Genomic DNA, 18,781 nt, shown 5'->3' with positions numbered 1-18,781 from the left:
CATATTGAGACAATCAACCATTGCTGTACACACTTATCTTGACCCCAACTTAGAGATATCATTTTGGTTCTCTTTGAGCATAAAGGACAAATTCTAACAACTAAAGGATGCATTCCTCATAACAGGAGAAAGATATTTAGAGAAAGGAAAGAATATTTATTAAGGATCCATCCTTGAACTTCTTGAAGGCAGGAATTATCTTTTGCCTTTCTTTATATTCTTAGCAAGGCAACTGGTAGCTCAGTGGATAGGTTGCCTGGAATCAGGAAGACCTGAATGATCAGACGCTTCCTTGCTGGGTGATCCTGGGCTAGTCACATAACCTTTATTTACTTAACAAAGAGATCCCCCGGATCCATTGGAAAAGGAAATGCCAAATCACTCTATTATCTTTGCCAAGAAAACCCATTGACAGTTATGGTCTGTGGCATCAGGAAGAGTTGGACTGAAACTCTGAATAACAACCATGTCCCCAGCACTTACCATAGTGCCTACTCATAGTAAGTGCTTAATAAGTGCTTATTGACCTACTGACATTTTAAAAGTTGACCAACTCTTCATCATATCATTTGGGATTTTCTTGGCAGAGATACTGGAGGTGGTTTGCCATTTCTTTCTCCAGCTCCTTCTGTAGATGAGAAACTGAGGCAAACATAGTAAAGTGACTTGTTCAGGGTCACACAGCTAATAAATGTCTGAGGCTCAATTTGAACTCAGGTCTTTATGACTCTGGCATTGTATCCACTGGGTCATTTAGCTATTGATGGTTCCTTGAAGATTAAGAACTCCAGCTCAGGAGATAGCTGAAGATTAGATATGTAGATTTGTAAGTAATGTGTATGGAAATGAAGTTGAATCCCTAGAAGATCACCATGAGTAAAGAAAGAGAAGAAAGATGGGGTCTTAGATATAATAAGGGGGTCAGGAGAGAGATTTGGATGATGAAACTGCAAAGGGTCAAATAGCTGGGAAAGGAACCATGTCAAAGCAAGAAGGAGTGGTCAATCAGTGCTGATAACTATAGACTGAGGACTGAGAAAAAGCCACTGAACTGAAGCTAAGTGAAGTTCCATAGTAATTATCCAGCCATTTAACCAAGAAACATTTATGAAGCCCCTGCTAGGTTCAAGGCAGAGGACTGCTACTTCTACTATTACCATCACCACTACCACTGTTACTACCACTACTACTACTACTACCACACCACCACCACCACCACCACCACCACTACCAATACTACAACTACAACTACTACTATTACTAACATCAATACTACTACTACTACTAACTTTTATATAGTGCTTACTATGTATCCGTGTTATGTTAAATGCTTTACTATTATTATCATCATCATCATCATCATCATCATCTTATTTGGGCCTCACAACAATCCCAGGGGGAAGTACTATTATTATCTCTGTTTTACAGATGAAGAAACTGAGACCAGGAGAGGTTAAGTGATTTGGCCAGGATCACACAGTTATTAAGCATCTTAGGTGGAATTTGAGCTCAGATCTTACTGACTTCCAGTCTAGAACTCTATCTCCTGTGTCACCTAGCTGCCTCCTAGACATTCTGTGAGAAACAAAGATCCTAAGGAGAGAACAATTACCATAAGCTTGGCCAAAGACAAGCGAAGAAAAAGAGACAAATTAGAGATGAATAGTTTCAGATTAGTTTAGGAGAAGGGGTCTGTTAGTTTCTTTAGCCAAAAGGGACACTGGTTTAACAAAACAATAGCTTGGCAGGTCTAGATAGGTTGTGAGAGGAAGGGGACACATGACAGGAACAGAGAAGAGGAGAATAGGAAGGTGAAGAATGAGGGTAGTAGCAAGATTAAGAAAGAGGGACTTTGTAATGGAATCTCCCATTGCCCTCCCTTTTCTGTTCTTGCTATAAGGACATCCCCCTGAAGGGGTCAGCCCAGGACTTTGAACTCCAGAGCCCCGAGACTAGTGACATTAAATAATTACACTAAAAAAGAGGCATTCACTTGTGGTTTTGGCCTTGCCTACTAAGGACCATGGGATTTCTCCATTTAACTTGCAGCTGATACTATCCTTATCTGTTGTTGTCTCCCCCAAAAGAAGGCGAACTACCAGAGAGCTGGGGCAATATGACTTTTCACTCTGCATTCTCTGTGCTTAGTATAAAGCTTTGCAAATAGCACTCAGTAAATGCTTTATTTGATTATAAGTTCATTATAAGGGAAAGTTTTTGTCTTTTACACTTTCAGACTTCAAGACTTGGGGAAGCTCTCTCCAGGCGTCCTCGTGTGAGTGACATCATCTTTAAATCCCAAGTGGCAATCCCTGAAGCACCTTCGAGATGCCCAGGGAAGACAGGGCTACCCAGAAATTTAATTATTTTCTCAAGATCATCCAACTTTTGGATTATTATCCAAAATGCTTCATTGTGGGAACAGACAATGTGGGCTCCAAGCAGATGACGCAGATCCGGATGTCCCTCTGTGGGAAGGCTGTAGTGCTGATGGGGAAAAAAACACTATGATGCGCAAAGCCATTCGTGGGCAGCTGGAGAATAACCCTAGCCTGGAGAAACTGCTGCCTCATATCCGTGGGAATGTGGGCTTTGTGTTCAACAAGGAAGATCTGACTGAGATTAGGGATATACTTCTGGCCAATAAGGTGCCAGCTGCTGCCTGTGCTGGCACCATTGCCCCATGTGATGTCACGGTGCCAGCCCAGAACACTGGTCTGGGTCCTGAGACTTCCTTCTTCCAGACTTTGGGTATCACCACCAAGATTACTAGGGGCACCATTAAAATTTTGAGTGAATTTTGATTAAGACTGGAGACAGGGGCGGCTAGGTGGCTCAGTAGATAAAGCACTGGCCCTGGAGTCAGGAGTACCTGGGTTCAAATCCGGGCTCAGACACTTAATAATTATCTTGGGCAAGCCACTCAACCCCATTTGCCTTGCAAAATCCTAAAAGAAAAAAAAGACTGGAGACAAAGTGGGCGCCAGTGAGGCCATCTTGTTGAACATGCTGAATATCTCCCCATTTTCCTTTGGGCTGATCATTCAGCAAGTGTTTGAAAATGGAAGCATCTATAATCCTGAATTGCTGGACATCACAGAGGAGACCTTGCACCTTCGCTTCTTAGAGGGTGTCTGTAACGTTGCCAGGGTCTGTCTGCAGATTGGCTACCCAACTGTTGCATCAGTACCCCACTCTATCATCATTGGGTACAAGCAGGTCTTGGCTATAGCTGTGGAGACTGAGTACAGTTTCCCACTTGCTAAAAAGGTGAAGGCCTTCCTGGCCGACCCTTCAGCCTTTGCAGTGGCTGCCCCTGTAGCTGCGGCTCTAGCTGCTGCTGCACCATCTGCTACCGCTCCAACCAAGGTGGAAGCCAAGGAAGAGTCAGAAGAGTCTGATGAAGATATGGATTTGGTCTGTTTGATTAGCCCACAGGATACAACTATTTTGCCAGTTTATTTGTGGAACAAAGAAATAAAAATGCTCATTATCTCTGAAAAAAAAAAGACTTGGGGAACCTACTCCTCCAAGTTCTAAAGGGTCTGGGGCTAGAGGGAAAATTAATAATAATAGATATGTAGCTATATTGAATGGTGGTTGTAATGATCAAGTTCTTTAACATTCTAATCTTTCAGGCTGGCTAGGTGCCTAAGTGGCTAGAGCAGCAGCCCTGCCTGGAATCAGGAGTACCTGAGTTCAAATCTTACTTCAGACACTTAATGATTATGTAGCTGTGTGGCCACTTAACCCCATAAACCTTAAAAAAAAAAAAAGCCATGCTAAACTTTCTTTTTATTTAGAAGAGAGGTATTTGTAATACACAATTTTGCTGAAAGATAAAATGTAGGATATCTGATACTCACCTACAACTTTACTCCCCACTAAACCCAATGCCTACTCCTTCCCAAACCAGAATAAACATGCTGTGAATGATCTCTTTAATGATGGACAACACAGGGCTGGAGGTTGGAATGAGGGAATAATCCACTATGTTTGGAGTGATTAATAGATAATACTAATTAAGTATAAAACTATGTCAGATCATGTGCTAGACTGTGAGGAATATAGGAAGGTAAATAACAGTTCTGATTCTTTAGGAGGGGGAAAATAGGTAGATAATACTATAATGCAAAGTGTAATAGCAATAACAATAGCTAATATTTATATAGGCATACTTCATTTTATTGTCTATTGCTTTATCATTCATTGAAGAAATTACCTTTTTTTTAGGTTTTTGCAAGGTAAATGGGGTTAAGTGGTTTGCCCAAGGCCACACAGCTAGGCAATTATTAAGTGTCTGAGACCAGATTTGAACCCAGGTACTCCTGACTCCAAGGCTGGTACTTTATCCACTACGCCACCTAGCCGCCCCATATTGTTCTATTTTAAGAAATTTCTAGTCACTCTAAATTTCAGCAACCACATCAGACAGCAATTATCCAATCAAACAGCAGCCATCCACCATAAAAAAAATTAAGAATTAAGAAGGTTCAGATAACGGTTAGCATTTTTAGCAATAAAATATTTTTAATTAAGGTATGCATCATTTTAGATATAATACTATCACATATTTAATGAATCAAGTATAGTGTAAAAATAACTTTTTCATGTACTGGGAAACTGAAAAACTCATGTGATCCATTTTATTGTAATATTCGCTTTATTGAAGTGGTCAGGAACCAAACTAGCAATATTTCCAAGGAATGACTAAATGGAATTTTAAGGTTTGCAAAGACTGCCAAGTGAATGCTAGAGAAAAGGTGACAAAAAGAATATTGGGATTTCGATTCAGAGGACCTGAATTGGAGTCCCAGCTCTGTGTCTTGCTACATAGGGGAGATCTTCAGCAAGTGGTACTTCCTTTCTCTAGGCCTCAGCTTCTTCATCTATAAAATGATGGACTTGGATTAGATCAAGAGTTCTTAATGTAGGGTCTGTGAACTTGGATTTTTTATTGATATTTTGATAAATTTATTTCTATATATTTAGTTTAGAAATATGTTAAATATTTAAAATTTACTATTATTTAAATATTTTAAAATATATTTTAGTTTAGAAATATATATTTCTATAAATAGTTTTCTTTGTAACCTTTATATGTATAATGGACCAGGGCCCTGACTCATCCAACAAAATGTGTAGGAGTTTGGTGATTGTAGAAGGGCTATTTCAGGCCAATGATTATATGAAAAAACTTTTAAGGACTGGAAATGACCAAGAAAGAACCAGAAGAAAGGATGAGAGATGTAAAGGAAACACATGGGAATGGTTGAAACTATTTGTTTGTTGGTTTGTTTTACTTTTCTCTTCATCTAGGACAAAAAGTGTCTTAGTTATTCAAACCTGCTATTTTCCAAACTCTCTCTTAGCTGTCCCAGGAAAGAAAAGGCTAAAAATGGCTTCAGACAAGTCTATTGACCTTATTTTTCCTTATAGCACTTAGCATATTTCACATGGTATTATGGTGGGGTTCTGTGTGTGTGTGTGTGTGTGTGTGTGTGTGTGTGTGTGTGTGTGTGTTTCTTCTAGGAAAGGCCTCAAAGCATAGTAGCAGAGGACTAGACTTTGAGTCTGTAAAACTGAAAAGAAAATCCTACCAGGATTATTCATTATCAGTGAGACCACAGGAAAGTCATTTAACCTAATTTCTCTTGAGTCTCAAAGCAACTATTTAAGATTATATCCTAAATTTGAAACCAATTGGGATTCAAGTGATTGAGGAAGGACTTCCTTCACTGATTAAATCACTGATCCTGAATGTGTTTCCTCTTTGTTGTTCAGTCCTTTCAGTCTTGTCTGACTTTTGGTGATTCCCCTTTAAGGTTTCTTGGCAAAGGTATTGAAAGAGGTTTGCCATTTCCTTCTCTGGATCATTTTACAGATGGGGAAACTGAGCTAATCAAGATTAAGTGTCTGAGGCCAGATTTGAACTCAGGAAGATGTCTTATTAACTCCAGGCTCAGCACTCCATTCTCCTCTATTAAACAATAAGCTCCATGAGGGAAAGATTATCTTAAACAACTGTATCTCCCATCAAGTACAGTACCTTGTCTTAGCAATAAATATGTATAGATTGAATGAATATTGTCAGTGGGGAAGATCTTACAGAGACCTGAGTTCAGAATGAATAACTAAAGATTAATAAACTAAAGGGTTTGGGGGGAGATGGGGGGTGTAGTCTGGATGAAGAATACAGGGGTATGTAAATTACAGAGCCCTATAAGATTTAATGGTGAGTTATCCTTAGTGATTTAATTTCACTAAAAGAGCCCTACTGGGTGTTCAGTTCTTAGACACATCACTTACTTTGCTCTGTCTTCACTTCTCTAGCCACAATTTTTCTCCTTTGACCAGTGAGAATAAATATATATACTATTGTACATAATTTATTGTACATATATACTATTGTATATACAATGCCTCATCGTAATAAAAATGTTCTCTTTTGCAAATCCTTGTGAGTGAAATAGTACAAATATATTTATTCTCACTGGTCAAAGGAGAAAAATTGTGGCTAGAGAAGTGAAGACAGAGCAAAGTAAGTGATGTGTCTAAGAACTGAACACCCAGTAGGGCTCTTTTAGTGAAATTAAATCACTAAGGATAACTCACCATTAAATCTTATAGGGCTCTGTAATTTACATACCCCTGTATTCTTCATCCATATATATATATATATATATATATATATATATATATATATATGAACTGCTGTTTTGCTGTGTTAAATATATGTTTTAATCAACTCTTGTATGTGTTATATATATAAATATGCTTGATTGTTTTTTAATTTATGCATCAACAAGGAGTAAGGTATATATATAAAGCCTCATATTATTCGATAGTGTTAAAAGACCAGTGACCTTTTGGCTTCAGTGCCTTTCTTTAGAGCTGGAAGGAATGTTAGAAATCATCTAATTCCAACCACCTTATTTTACAAATGTTAAAACTGAGACTCAGAGAAGTTGCAACAGAGTAGACATTTAAGCAGTGTTTTCCAACTCCAAAACTAAAGTGTTTTTCATCTAGACAAGACCGTTGCATGTGAAAACTGAGTCTCAGATTTAAAATCAGGAGCTGAATTTCTTGACTAGAAGGAAAAATTTGGACTAGCTTGAGATGGGACCTTTCTTAATTGCCACTGAAACAGAGTATGTCTCAGGGGTAGAATGCAGGAGGTATATAACAGCTGCCTAGCAACCAACAGAAGAGAGGTTGAATGGTTTCCAAGTGCTAAATATTTTCCTGGGACCAACTTACTTGGTATCTTATGACCTGAGGCAAGACCAGTTCCTTTCTCTGGTGCCCTAACTTACTTATCTGCAAAATGGGATAGACAACTCTAGTAATTCACATGAAAATATCCAATGTGGAAAAAATGAACAATAAATCACTTTGTCAACAGCAGATGGTTTTATGAAAGGTTGTATTATTTAATTCAGGAAGAAAATAAGATCTATTCTTTTTTTTAATGAGAAAAACCATTTTTATTTATATGAGTGACTTTTTTTTAAGTTTAAGGTTTGTTTGTTTTTGGCAAGGCAATGGGGTTAATTAAGTGGCTTGCCCAAGGCCACATGGCTGGGTAATTCTTAAGTGTCTGAGGCCTGATTTGAACTCGGGTACTCCTGAATCCAGGGCTGGTACTCTAGCCATTATCTACTGTGCCACCTAGCCGCCCCCTTTTTTTTTAAATAAAAAAAAGCATGCTTCAATCTGTATTCAGATACCATCAATTCTGTCTTTGGAGATAAATAGTATTCTTTATCATAAGTCCTTCAGAGTTGTCTTGTGATTCATTCTACAATATTGCTATTACTGTGTATAAATAGGGTATTTCCCATTGCATCAGCTCATGTAAGTTTTTCCAGGTTTTACTGAGGGCATCTTGCTCATTATTTCTTATGCCACATTTTGTTCAACCACTCCCCAACTGATGGGTAGCCCCTTAATTTCCAATCCTTGTCACAAGAAAAGAGGTGCTATAAACATACTTAAAGAAGTCTATTCTTATACCACACTAAAACAATTGGTTGAAAATTGAAATATTGACTAGCCAGTGAGTTCTTGCTCTATGTAAAATTCCAAATCCATTGTTTTTTTTAATTAAAATTTCACTTTTTAAATGAACAAAAACTTTTTTGCTCCTTTTAAATCTCATCCCCAATGGAAAGGGGGGAGAGGAGAATCCTTATAACAAATAAGTAAAAACATTCTACATCAGCTGTGTCTCATTGTGTACCCTGATCCCTTTTCTTTGTCAGAAGTTGGGTAGCAGGTTTTATCATTGATCTTGCATTCATGACTGGCTAGTACATTAGAGTTCTTCTAATTTTCAAATTTGCCAGATCTAACCTCATTGACTTGTATTTCTCAGACAAGGTGGAATAGTGGAAAGATTTTTGAATTTAGAATCAGAGATCTTGAGATTGAATTCTGGCTCTGCTCCTAATTTATCTGTGATTTTGGAAAAAATTACTTAATCCCTCTGGGTCTGTATTTCCTTTTATATAAATTAATTGGATTGGACTAAATAGTTTCTAAGATTCCTTTCTAACTATAAAGGCTATCATTTTAAAAAAAATAATAGGGGCAGCTAGGTGGAGTAGTGGATAAAGCACTAGCTTTGGAGTCAGGAGTACCTGGGTTCAACACTTAATAATTACCTAGCTGTGTGGCCTTGGGCAAGCCACTTAATCCCATTTGCCTTGCAAAAACCTAAAAAAAAAATACAATAGAAAAAAATAATAAAAGCGTTTTTTTTGGGGGGAGGGAGACAGGACAGAAGTCATTCCTTTGACTTGCAAAGGAATGAAAGTTTAAGAGTGGAAATTAATTACTAGATATGGAGAGTTACCAGGCAAGGTACCTCTTAAATCGAACCATTCCTGACACCATCTTGTTCCATCTCTTGGGAACAAAACTATCCCTTGAAAGATCATGTGTGGGGAGGCTAGGTGGCGCAGTGCATAGAGCACTGGCCTTCTTGGAGTCAGGAGTACCTGATTTCAAATCCGACCTCAGACACTTAATAATTACCTAGCCATGTGGCCTTGGGCAAGCCACTTAACCCCATTGCCTTACAAAAATAAAAAAAAGAAAGATCATGTGTTTTGCTTAGAAAATAGAAATGCCTTTCTATCATGAGCTTCTTGCTATTCATTATACAAGCTACTTCATCTCTCATCTCCATGCTCTTGCTCCATGCCTGAATGTATTTTGCCTCACCTTTCCTCTTTGAATTAACAGTTTCTTTAAAACTCAGTTTTTGTAGGGCAGCTAGGTGGCACAGTGGATAGAGCACCAGCCTTGGAGTCAGGAGGACCTGAGTTCAAATGTGAACTCAGATACTTAATAATTACCTAGTTGTGTGATCTTGGGCACACTGCCTTTCAAAAAAATGAACTCTGTGCCAGCTTTTAAGAGACTTTTTCTAATTACCCCTATTACTAGTGCCTCCCCACCCCCTAATTAACATGTATATATTCATGTATGTACATATTATCTCCCCAAACAGAAAAGTAAGTGCTTTGAGGGCAGGGACTTTTTATTTTGTCTTTGTATCCCTTGTACTAGCATCTTGCCTGGGATATAGTAGTAGGTACTTAATGAATACTTGTAGATTGATTGTGTGAGTTTGCTAGAGTTTACTAACCTCATCTGACTTTACCTCTCTTTCCTCCACCACTGATCCCGTTATTATTTTTCACTCAAAGGTAAAAACCTTGGGGTTTTCTTGATGTGCATGTATGGTTTCCCTCAAATAGATTATAAGCTCTTTTTAGGTTGAAATTGTCTTTCCATTTGTATTCCTTTAAAGTTTTTCCTTTCAGAATATTTTTCATGAGGCTAGCCTTCAATGCTTACTTGAAGAATTAATAAATGCATAAGAAGGTTTAAATATCCATTTTTATGAACCATGAAGGTGAAGTGGACCTCTGCCAATTTCACTATGTTCCTTTCTGTCCTTCGGCTATCAGTGAACACACAGGCCCTGTTTAACATAACAATGATAAATCACACACACACACAAACACACCACACACACAGAGTCAACTCTGCTGCTCAACTGATACAGAATAAGATATGTTAGTGCGACGGGGAGCTCATTGAAAAATACCACTGCTCATTCCCCTGACATACCTATACTTGGATTTGTTGTGACATGACTGAAATTTCCACTCATTACAGGACTAATAGTTTCATTATTTCTGATATGTTTTTAATTCCTCATCCAGGTAGTGTCATTACTTACTTCACTGATTACCATACCACAATGAGATAATGGTGGTTTCTATCACTGAGTTATTTAGCCTTTTTTATAGTTGGTACAGGATTCTTATTGTCTCTTTTTCTAAATGTATCTCCATTTAATTTGCCTTTGCAATTAGTCACCTTCTTGCTCTGGTTAGTAGGACAGACCACTTATCTTATTTACTATTCTAGGGGTGTCTCCTAGGAGGGAAGGGGGACTAGTTGTTTTTGTTCATCCTTCATTCTCAAAAAGGACCAAAGACAGGAAGGTGATGTCTTGGCTTGCAAGTGAATTGGATTTAAGTGAGACAGAACTGTGCAATGTCATTAGCCTTATTCTCTCTTCCAAAGTCATTGGAGTCCAGTGGCAAAGCACAGATCAATATGACTGGTTGACCCCAGATGTAGTGGGAGATTTTGACCTTTTTAAGCTAAGGTCTTTCCCAGATTTTCTGAGGCAGTGTCCATTCAGTGATTAAAGATTAGTAAGAATTGAGGCCAAAGATAGCCTAGTTTGTCTCCATAAAAGAATCGATCTGGGAGGGGAAGTCTCTCTTGAGTTTCAGGAGATACTAGTGAGGAATGAATGTAGAATAAAAGATTTTGTTCATGTATTTTCAACTTGACAAACATTTATTTATTAAACATCAACTAATAAGTACATAATAGCACAGATATGGGAGGGATGGAATTGAAATCATTTCAGGCCAAGAGACTTCCATAGCAGGACCATGTCAAATATCCTGTTTTCTTTTTTTCTCTTTTTTTAGGGTTTTGTTTTTTTTTTGCAAGGCAAACAGGGTTAAGTGGCTTGCCCAAGGCCACACATCTAGGTAATTATTAAGTGTCTGAGGTTGGATTTGAACTCAAGTACTCCTGACTCCAGGGCCGGTGCTCTATCCACTGCGCCACCTAGCTTCCCCCAATATTCTGTTTTCAATAAAGCAGGTCCTAGGATAGAACAATTCTGGTAAAGCCAAATGAGAAGGATGTCTTACACAGCATACCTCTCACTATAATAAACATAATTGTACAATTTATGCCTTAAATCATTTAGTCATTTAGTTGCTTGGTGTGGTCCTCTTTGGTACCAAAGGACTAGTAGTAGTAGTAGTAGTAGTAGTAGTAGTAATAGAACAGAAGAGTCTCTGAGGATACAAAAGACAAAGGAAACAGCCCTAGTTCTCAAGGGGCTTATATTCTCCTGGTTAGTATAACATGGATAAAAAGTAACTTCCAAACAATTTCAAGGGCAGAGGAGGAGACAAAGATGGCTAGGCCACTAAATCCTGGGACCTGCATGTGAGATTGAATCAGGGAAGATTTCAGGAAGCTCAGCCTACAAGAAGTATTAAGTATTCTGAAATGTCAAGATGAGGAAGAAGTATATTCTAGGCATCAGGTTCAGTCTGTAGAAATGTACAGAGATGGGAGATGAAATGTAGAGTCCTAGAAATAGCTAGTACATGACACTTACTAGTTGTGTGACTCTGGATAAGTCATTTAACTGTTGGCCTCAGTTTCCTCATCTGTAAAATGAACTGAAGAAGGAGATGGTGAACCATTCTAGTATCCTTACCAAGGAAACTTCAGACAGAGTCAGGCTTAAAAACAACCTAACATAAATGTTTTGTTGGAAGGCAGGAAGTGTAAAGGGGACCAAAATGAAATAATTCTGGAAAGGAAAGTTGGAGGTAAAGTGGAGTAGACTTGAAATACCAGACTGTCCAGAGTCTACCAGACTCCTAATGTCTGAAGACATTAGGAAAAACTGAAGATTTTTGAAACAAAAGACTTAAGTGATCAAAAGAAGGGCTATTTTGGTTGGCTGAAAGATGGATTGGAGAGGGGAGAGGAAGAAGGGAATTAGACCAATTAAGAAGTTATTTTCAATCCTGTGAAAGATGGTGAAGATCTGACCTCAAACTATGTTTAAGTAGTGATAGTAATAATATTAATATTTCTATGGCATTTAAGTTTCACAACACACTTTATAAATATTGTCTCATTTGATCCTCACAGCATCCCTGAGATTTTACAAATGAGGAAACTGAGTCACAAAGCAGTACAGTGACTTGCCCAGGGGTCACAGAGCTAGTAAATGCCAGAGACTGGATTTGAATGCAGGTTTTCTTGACTCCAAGTCTAGTACTCTATCTACTGAGACAACTTTGAGAGAAGCAATGGAGATAAGATTGAGAAAACTTAGAAATTGCTTAAATATAAGGCATGTGGGAGAGAGAAGGTCAAGGATGATTGACTGATCATGAACCTGGGTGACTGGGAAGATCACAGTATCTTCCACAGAAACAGGGAAGTATGGAAGAGTAAAAGGAAAAGATGGAGCTAATGGATACTAAGTCTTCCTGGTTTTTGTTTTAGCTTATTTTTTCTTTACTTTCAGCTAATCCCTTTGTTGAAGTTACTGGAGTCAGAATAAATGATTAGTAAGTATTTCTTAGTGATTTTAGTATTGATTTAACCATCTGGCTTTTAAATAGTCATTGTGAAACTAAAGATATCTACAGGATGTAGAAATAAAAGTCTATTCTGTGAACATTTACATAATATTTGTTGTAAACAAATACAATCATTTTTTTCTCCAAACCACCCACTAAGGGAGACACTACTATTATTCCATCTTACAGATGAAGAAACTGAGGAAGACAGAGGTTAAATGACAGAGGTTAAATGTCACAAGCTAATAAAGTCTGAAGCAAGATTTGAATTCAAGTCTTCCTGACTCTCAAATCCAGTGTTCTATCCTGTGAACCATCTAGCTACTTTTAAAACAACCTAAGTATTTATAACTATACATTTATATAAATACATGTTGACTTTTGATTGTTGAAGTATCCTCTGGGAAGATGGAACCTAAATCAATTTATCACAGGAATGTAATGGAATTGAATTTACTGAATCCAAATCCAAATAACAAAACAAGATTAAATCATCTCAGGTTCAAAAAACGAGAGGTTTTTTGTTAGTAATTACCCCTTTTATTTCACCAAAAGGCCAAATTCAATTCAATTCAAGAAATTTTTATTAAAAAGGTGAAAATGAAAATTAGAACCCATCCTCAAAGAATCCTATATACACAGATGAATAAATACTAAAGCATATCCAGTGAATACAAAATAAAATGAGTGAGAGAAGGTGGAAATCAGAAAAGGCCCAGAGTGTGAGATGCCACAGAAGCTGAACTGTGAACCAGCTAAGGATGACAGGAGGTCGAGGTGAGGAGGGAGAACCTTTCAGGCTTGGAAAATAGCTTGGGCAAAGGTACATAGGCAGGAAATTAAAACTAGATGAAGAACAATAGATGGGCCAGTTTGGTTAGAACTCAAGGACAGGAAGGGGAGGAATGTGAAATCAGTAAGGAGAGACTAAAGCCCTATAGCACCTTTAAGTGGACTTTATGTTTGATGCTGCATTCATGGGACAAGTTCTTTTTGTCTATTATGTGCCAGTGCTGAATTAGGTGCTGGAGAGTCAAAGACAGAAAAGAAAATCTCTGCTCTCAAGGAGTTCACATTCTTTGGGGGGTAATGAGGGAGAAAGAGAATAAGCAAATACAAAATACAAAGCTGTTTCATGGGGAGGTGGATGGCAACTGGATCAATCAACTAAAATCCCCCCTTCAATAAAAAGTCTTTCCCAACCTCCAAAATCCCAATGTCTTCCTTCTGTTAATTGTTTCCTATTAACCCTATACATAGATTACTTTGTTTATAGTTGTTTGAATTCCCCATTAGATTGTGAACTCCTTGAGGGCAGGGACTATCTTCTGACTCTTTAAATCCCCTGAGCTAAACACGTGGGAGGTACTTAATAAATGAATATTGATTGAATGGATAAGACTCTTGGGGGATAATCTTTATAAAAGCTTAGAGATTGGGAGATGGGGTAATTTATAAGGGGAAGAGTAAATAGGCCAGTTTGACTGGAATGTAGTATACATAATAGTAAAAAGCAATGGCAACAGCTCTGTTTCTGGTGGCAAAGAATTGGAAATTGGGTGAATGTCCATCAATGGGGAATGGCTTAATAAACTGTAGTATATATATGTGATGGAACACTGTTGTTCAATTAGAAACCAGGAGGGATGGAAATTCAAAGAAGCCTGGAAGGATTTGCTTGAACTAATGCTGAGCGAGAAGAGCAGAACCAAAAGAACATTGTACATCCTAATAGCAACATGGAGTGATGATCAATCTTAATGGATTTGCTCATACCAACAGGGCAACAATCAGGCACAATTCTTCGATATCCTCAACGGGGAATGCCATCTGTATCCTGAGAAAGAATTGTGGAGTTTGAACAAAGACCAAAGACTATTAACTTTAATTTTTTAAAATGTTATTATGTAATTCTCATACTTTGTGTTTCTTCCTTAAGGATACGATTTCTCTCTCATCATATTCACCTTAGATCAATGCATACCATGGAAACAATGTAAAGACTAACAGACTGCCTTCTGTGGGGGGTGGGGGAGGAAAGCAGGATTAGGGGGAAAATTGTGAAATTCAAAATAAATAAAATCTTAAAAAAAAAGCAATGGAAAGCAATCTGGAAAGGAAGGTGAGATTGAATAGTAAATGGATTTGAATACATTTTATTATTGAGGCAACAAGGCGGAACCAAAGGTGTGGACAATTTGACTTTTAGGATGGATTTGAGAGAGGAAAGATACAAGATGGAGAGGCTAGCTAATTAAAAGACTGCTTAAACAATCCAGTTGAAGGGTGATGATAAAGATCTGTTACAGGATAGTGGTCATATTCTAGAGGTCAAAGAAAGCCACACTGATAATTCTCCGGGCTGGGGGTGGGGAAGTGACCTGTTTAAAGTGTTTGTCAAAAGTAATGGCTCCCTGCCCACCCCCACCCCCCCAGGAATAGGTCCTCAAACTGAGACTGAGTGATCATTGGTTCTGGAAGTGGTGGTGATTTTCTTCAGGCATATATATTAAACTAGATGGCTTCTTGTATCCCTGTCTTTTTTTCCTAATTTTATTTTATTTTTTTTTAAGAAAGATTTTATTATTTTGAGTTTTACAATTTTCCCCTAGTCTTGCTTCCCTCCCCCCACCCCCCACAGAAGGCAGTCTGTTAGTCTTTACATTGTTTCCACAGTATACATTGAGCTTGTATCCCTTTTAATAAGATGAGTTTCCAAATTTAGGAGTTAGGGATTAGGGATTCCCTCTGCCATCTAGGCTCCATTTCATAAACCCTCTATTGGTAAGCATCTTGCTCCACAAGTTGTTGCATTTGATTTGTCTCAAAATTACCATCTCTTTTCATCTCCATCTTCTTCTACTTCTCTACTCCAACACACACATACCTTGTTTTTTTTCCTCCCTTTTATTATCTTGAAAAACCTTTTTACCTTTAAGACCTCTCATTATTCTTTTTCCTTAGAATGATACAGCTGAACTTTATTCCTGTATTTCATTCCAGTCTTGGAAAAACTGCACTCTTTCTTTCTCCTAGATAACATCTTTTGACCCTCTTGCAAGTTCTCCAGGCTAACCTCACTCAGATTTAGAGAAAAGACACAAAATATAGGGAACTATGTCCCTATATTCCTTTGCCAAACAATGAATCAAATCCCCCCCAGCCCACCATTGTAAAAATTCTAGGAATCTGATGACAGCAAATATTGGACAAAGAACACTACCTGGGGTGAAATATACAACTATCTTTTATAGATAGAATGATTGAGGGCTGGGAAAGCCCTTTCACCTAAAAACAAAATAAAACAAAAATCCTTCCACCTCTAGTTAAGGTCTGAAATTAGAGATTCAAAATGGAAAAGCTTAGGTGTTAAAAACGCAACCCTTCCCCAGAATATGGAAACTCAGGTTAGCAGTCCTTTACATCTTCAGTGGAAGAATTTAGGAGAAGAAAGTCATGGTCTAGGTAGGAGGGGTCTCCAGCTTTTTAGAGCTGGAAGGGACATCTGAGGTCTTCTAATCAAATTAAGACCCCCTAAAAGGTGAAGGAACTTGCTCAGTCTCTTAGATAGTAGCTATATCAGAATTCAAGCCCATTTCCTCTGACTCCAAATTCAGCACTTTTCTACTTCACAATATTATTTCTGGGGTGTTGAGTGGTGCCAGAGGGTTGGGAAAGGGCCAGGGGGTGGTTGGGCTTACTTCCCTTTTTTTTCCCCTAAGACCAAATGACTGATAAATTCTATAGTTGGTGGCTGGCATTCCTGTTGAGTAGGCAGCACCTAGAGAGATTTGAGATTGGAGTTGTAGGAAGACTCAGTATTTCAGCTAAGGCAAGAGGAACGAGGTCTCTAGAAACCCTAGATGTTGCATGAGTTAATTCACTCATTTTTGGAGCTCCCACCCTAGGATCCAATCCAGCTGATGTGTGATTGAACATATTCAGATCCCCACACTAAGCCAACTAAATCTATTGGTTGGCTCTAGAAACCAAAACATCTTTCAGCTTCTTATCCAATTCATCTTTCAACCATCTCCATAAATCACCTATCTCACCATTTATCTGCCTGTCAGCACATGAATTCCTCCCCACTTTTTCCACTTCCCAGAACAAATTCCTTTCCCAGGTCACCATTCACCTAGTTGTTTTCTCATGTTAGAAAGTAAGTCCCTTGAGGGCAGAGGATGGTTTTTTTCCCCCCTAAGATATATCCACAGGGCTTAAATTTAAAAATTTTTCATAACCTGAGTTCTTCCCACCTTTTCGGTCTTATATCTTACTTCCCACTCCACATACTATGAGATCCAGTGACTGGCTTCACTGGAACATGCGATACTCTTATCTCCTGATTCTGTGTGTTCTCAGTGACTGGTCTCCTTGGCTTCCCCAGGTACAATCTTAGCCTCTACAAGAAATTTCTCCCAATCTACCTTAAAGCGAGTGCCTTCTCTCTAAGATTACTTCTCCTTTATTTGTATTTAGAGGTTTTCGAGTTGTGGTTCCTTTTAGACCGTGAACTCCTAGAGAGCAGGAACTGCCATTTGTATCCTCAATGCTTAGCATCCTGTTTGTCACATAGTTAATGCTCAATAAATGCATTTAACTTAATTTACATGTGAAGCAAAAGTTTGAAGAATTTCATTAAAAACCTACTTTGCACTTGTACTGCCTGGGAATGTCATTTTATACACAACTTTCTCAAATGTAACCAATATTCTCCCTGATTCTACAAGATTTAGTGGGCATCCTGACCTAACCTAGTCTTAGGGGAAAACATTTCTGGGGTTAGTTCACTACCTCTAAACTTTGATTTACTAATATGTTCAAGGAATAGGAGTGGTTGGACAAAAGGGAGCAGTGTTATACTTAATTAAGAAATTTTCTTTTTTAAGTAGAAAATCCTTATTGGTTCAACACCTATTGATAATCCTTCCAAAATACACATTCTAATCTTAATAATAGGCAGAGTGACTGGCTCCCTGCTTATATTTGAAGGATGTTAAGAAGACATTTTCTGTTCCCTCTATCAAAAGTCTGAAATTCCACCATAAGATTCATTTCTTTGAATTCTGAAAGCTTTTGAATCTGATCCCCTTTTTCCAGAATCAAATTATCTTTTCCCCTCAGCTTCCTCAAAATTTCCTTGAGAGCATTATATACCCTAAATTCTATAAAACAAATTCACTGACATTTGAGGGGCAGGTGAGAGGCAGAGCCTGGAATCTCAGGGATAGGCAGCTGCTTAGGGCATAATGTTTTGCTTAGGGCAGAATTTTTTTTAATAAAAGAAAGATTTTATTTATTTTGAGTTTTACATTTTTTCCCCTAATCTTGCTTCCCTCCCCCCACCCCCCACAGAAGGCAGTCTGTTAGTCTTTACTTGTTTCCATGGTATACATTGATCTAAGTTGAATGTGATGAGAGAGAAATCATATCCTTAAGAAAGAAAAATCATATATAAGAGATAGCAAAATTACATAATAAGATAAGTTTGGTTTTTTTTTTAAATTAAAGGTAATAGTCTTCGGTCTTCGTTCAAACTCTACAATTCTTTCTCTGGATGTAGATGGTATTCTCCATCACGGACAGCCCCAAATTGTGCCTGATTGTTGCACTGATGGAATGAACAAGTCCATCAAGGTTGATCATGTTCTGCTCATCTTGCTCAGCCTCAGTTCATGCAAATCCTTCCAGGCCTCCCTGAATTCCCATCACTCCTGGTTTCTAATAGAATAGTGTTTCATGACATACATATACCGAAGTTTGTTAAGTCATTCCCCAAATGAAGGATATTTACTTGATTTCCAATTCTTTGCCACCACAATGTTTCTATGACTGTTTTTGTACAAGTGATGTTTTTACCCTTTTTCATAATCTCTTCAGGGTATAGACCCAGTAGTGGTATTGCTGGACAAAGGGTATGCACAATTTTCTTGCCCTTTGGGAGTAATTCCAAATTGCTCTCCAGAAGCTCCACCAACAATGTATTAGTGTCCCAGATTTCTCATATCCCTTCCAACATTGATCATCCTTTCTGGTCATATTGACTAGTCTGAGAGGTATGA

At 38.0% G+C, this 18,781-nt stretch overlaps 1 pseudogene; it reads left to right on the top strand.

Moving 5' to 3' along the window:
* The first annotated feature begins 2,328 nt into the window (after nt 1-2,328).
* Nucleotides 2,329-3,431, top strand: LOC141516717 (large ribosomal subunit protein uL10-like; annotated as a pseudogene).
* Nucleotides 3,432-18,781: the final 15,350 nt, after the last annotated feature.

The sequence above is a fragment of the Macrotis lagotis genome, chromosome 1, assembly GCF_037893015.1.
Source record: "Macrotis lagotis isolate mMagLag1 chromosome 1, bilby.v1.9.chrom.fasta, whole genome shotgun sequence".
NCBI classification, from domain to species: domain Eukaryota; kingdom Metazoa; phylum Chordata; class Mammalia; order Peramelemorphia; family Peramelidae; genus Macrotis; species Macrotis lagotis.
Note: the sequence above shows the minus strand (reverse complement) of the source record. Positions and strands in the feature narration are given on the sequence as shown.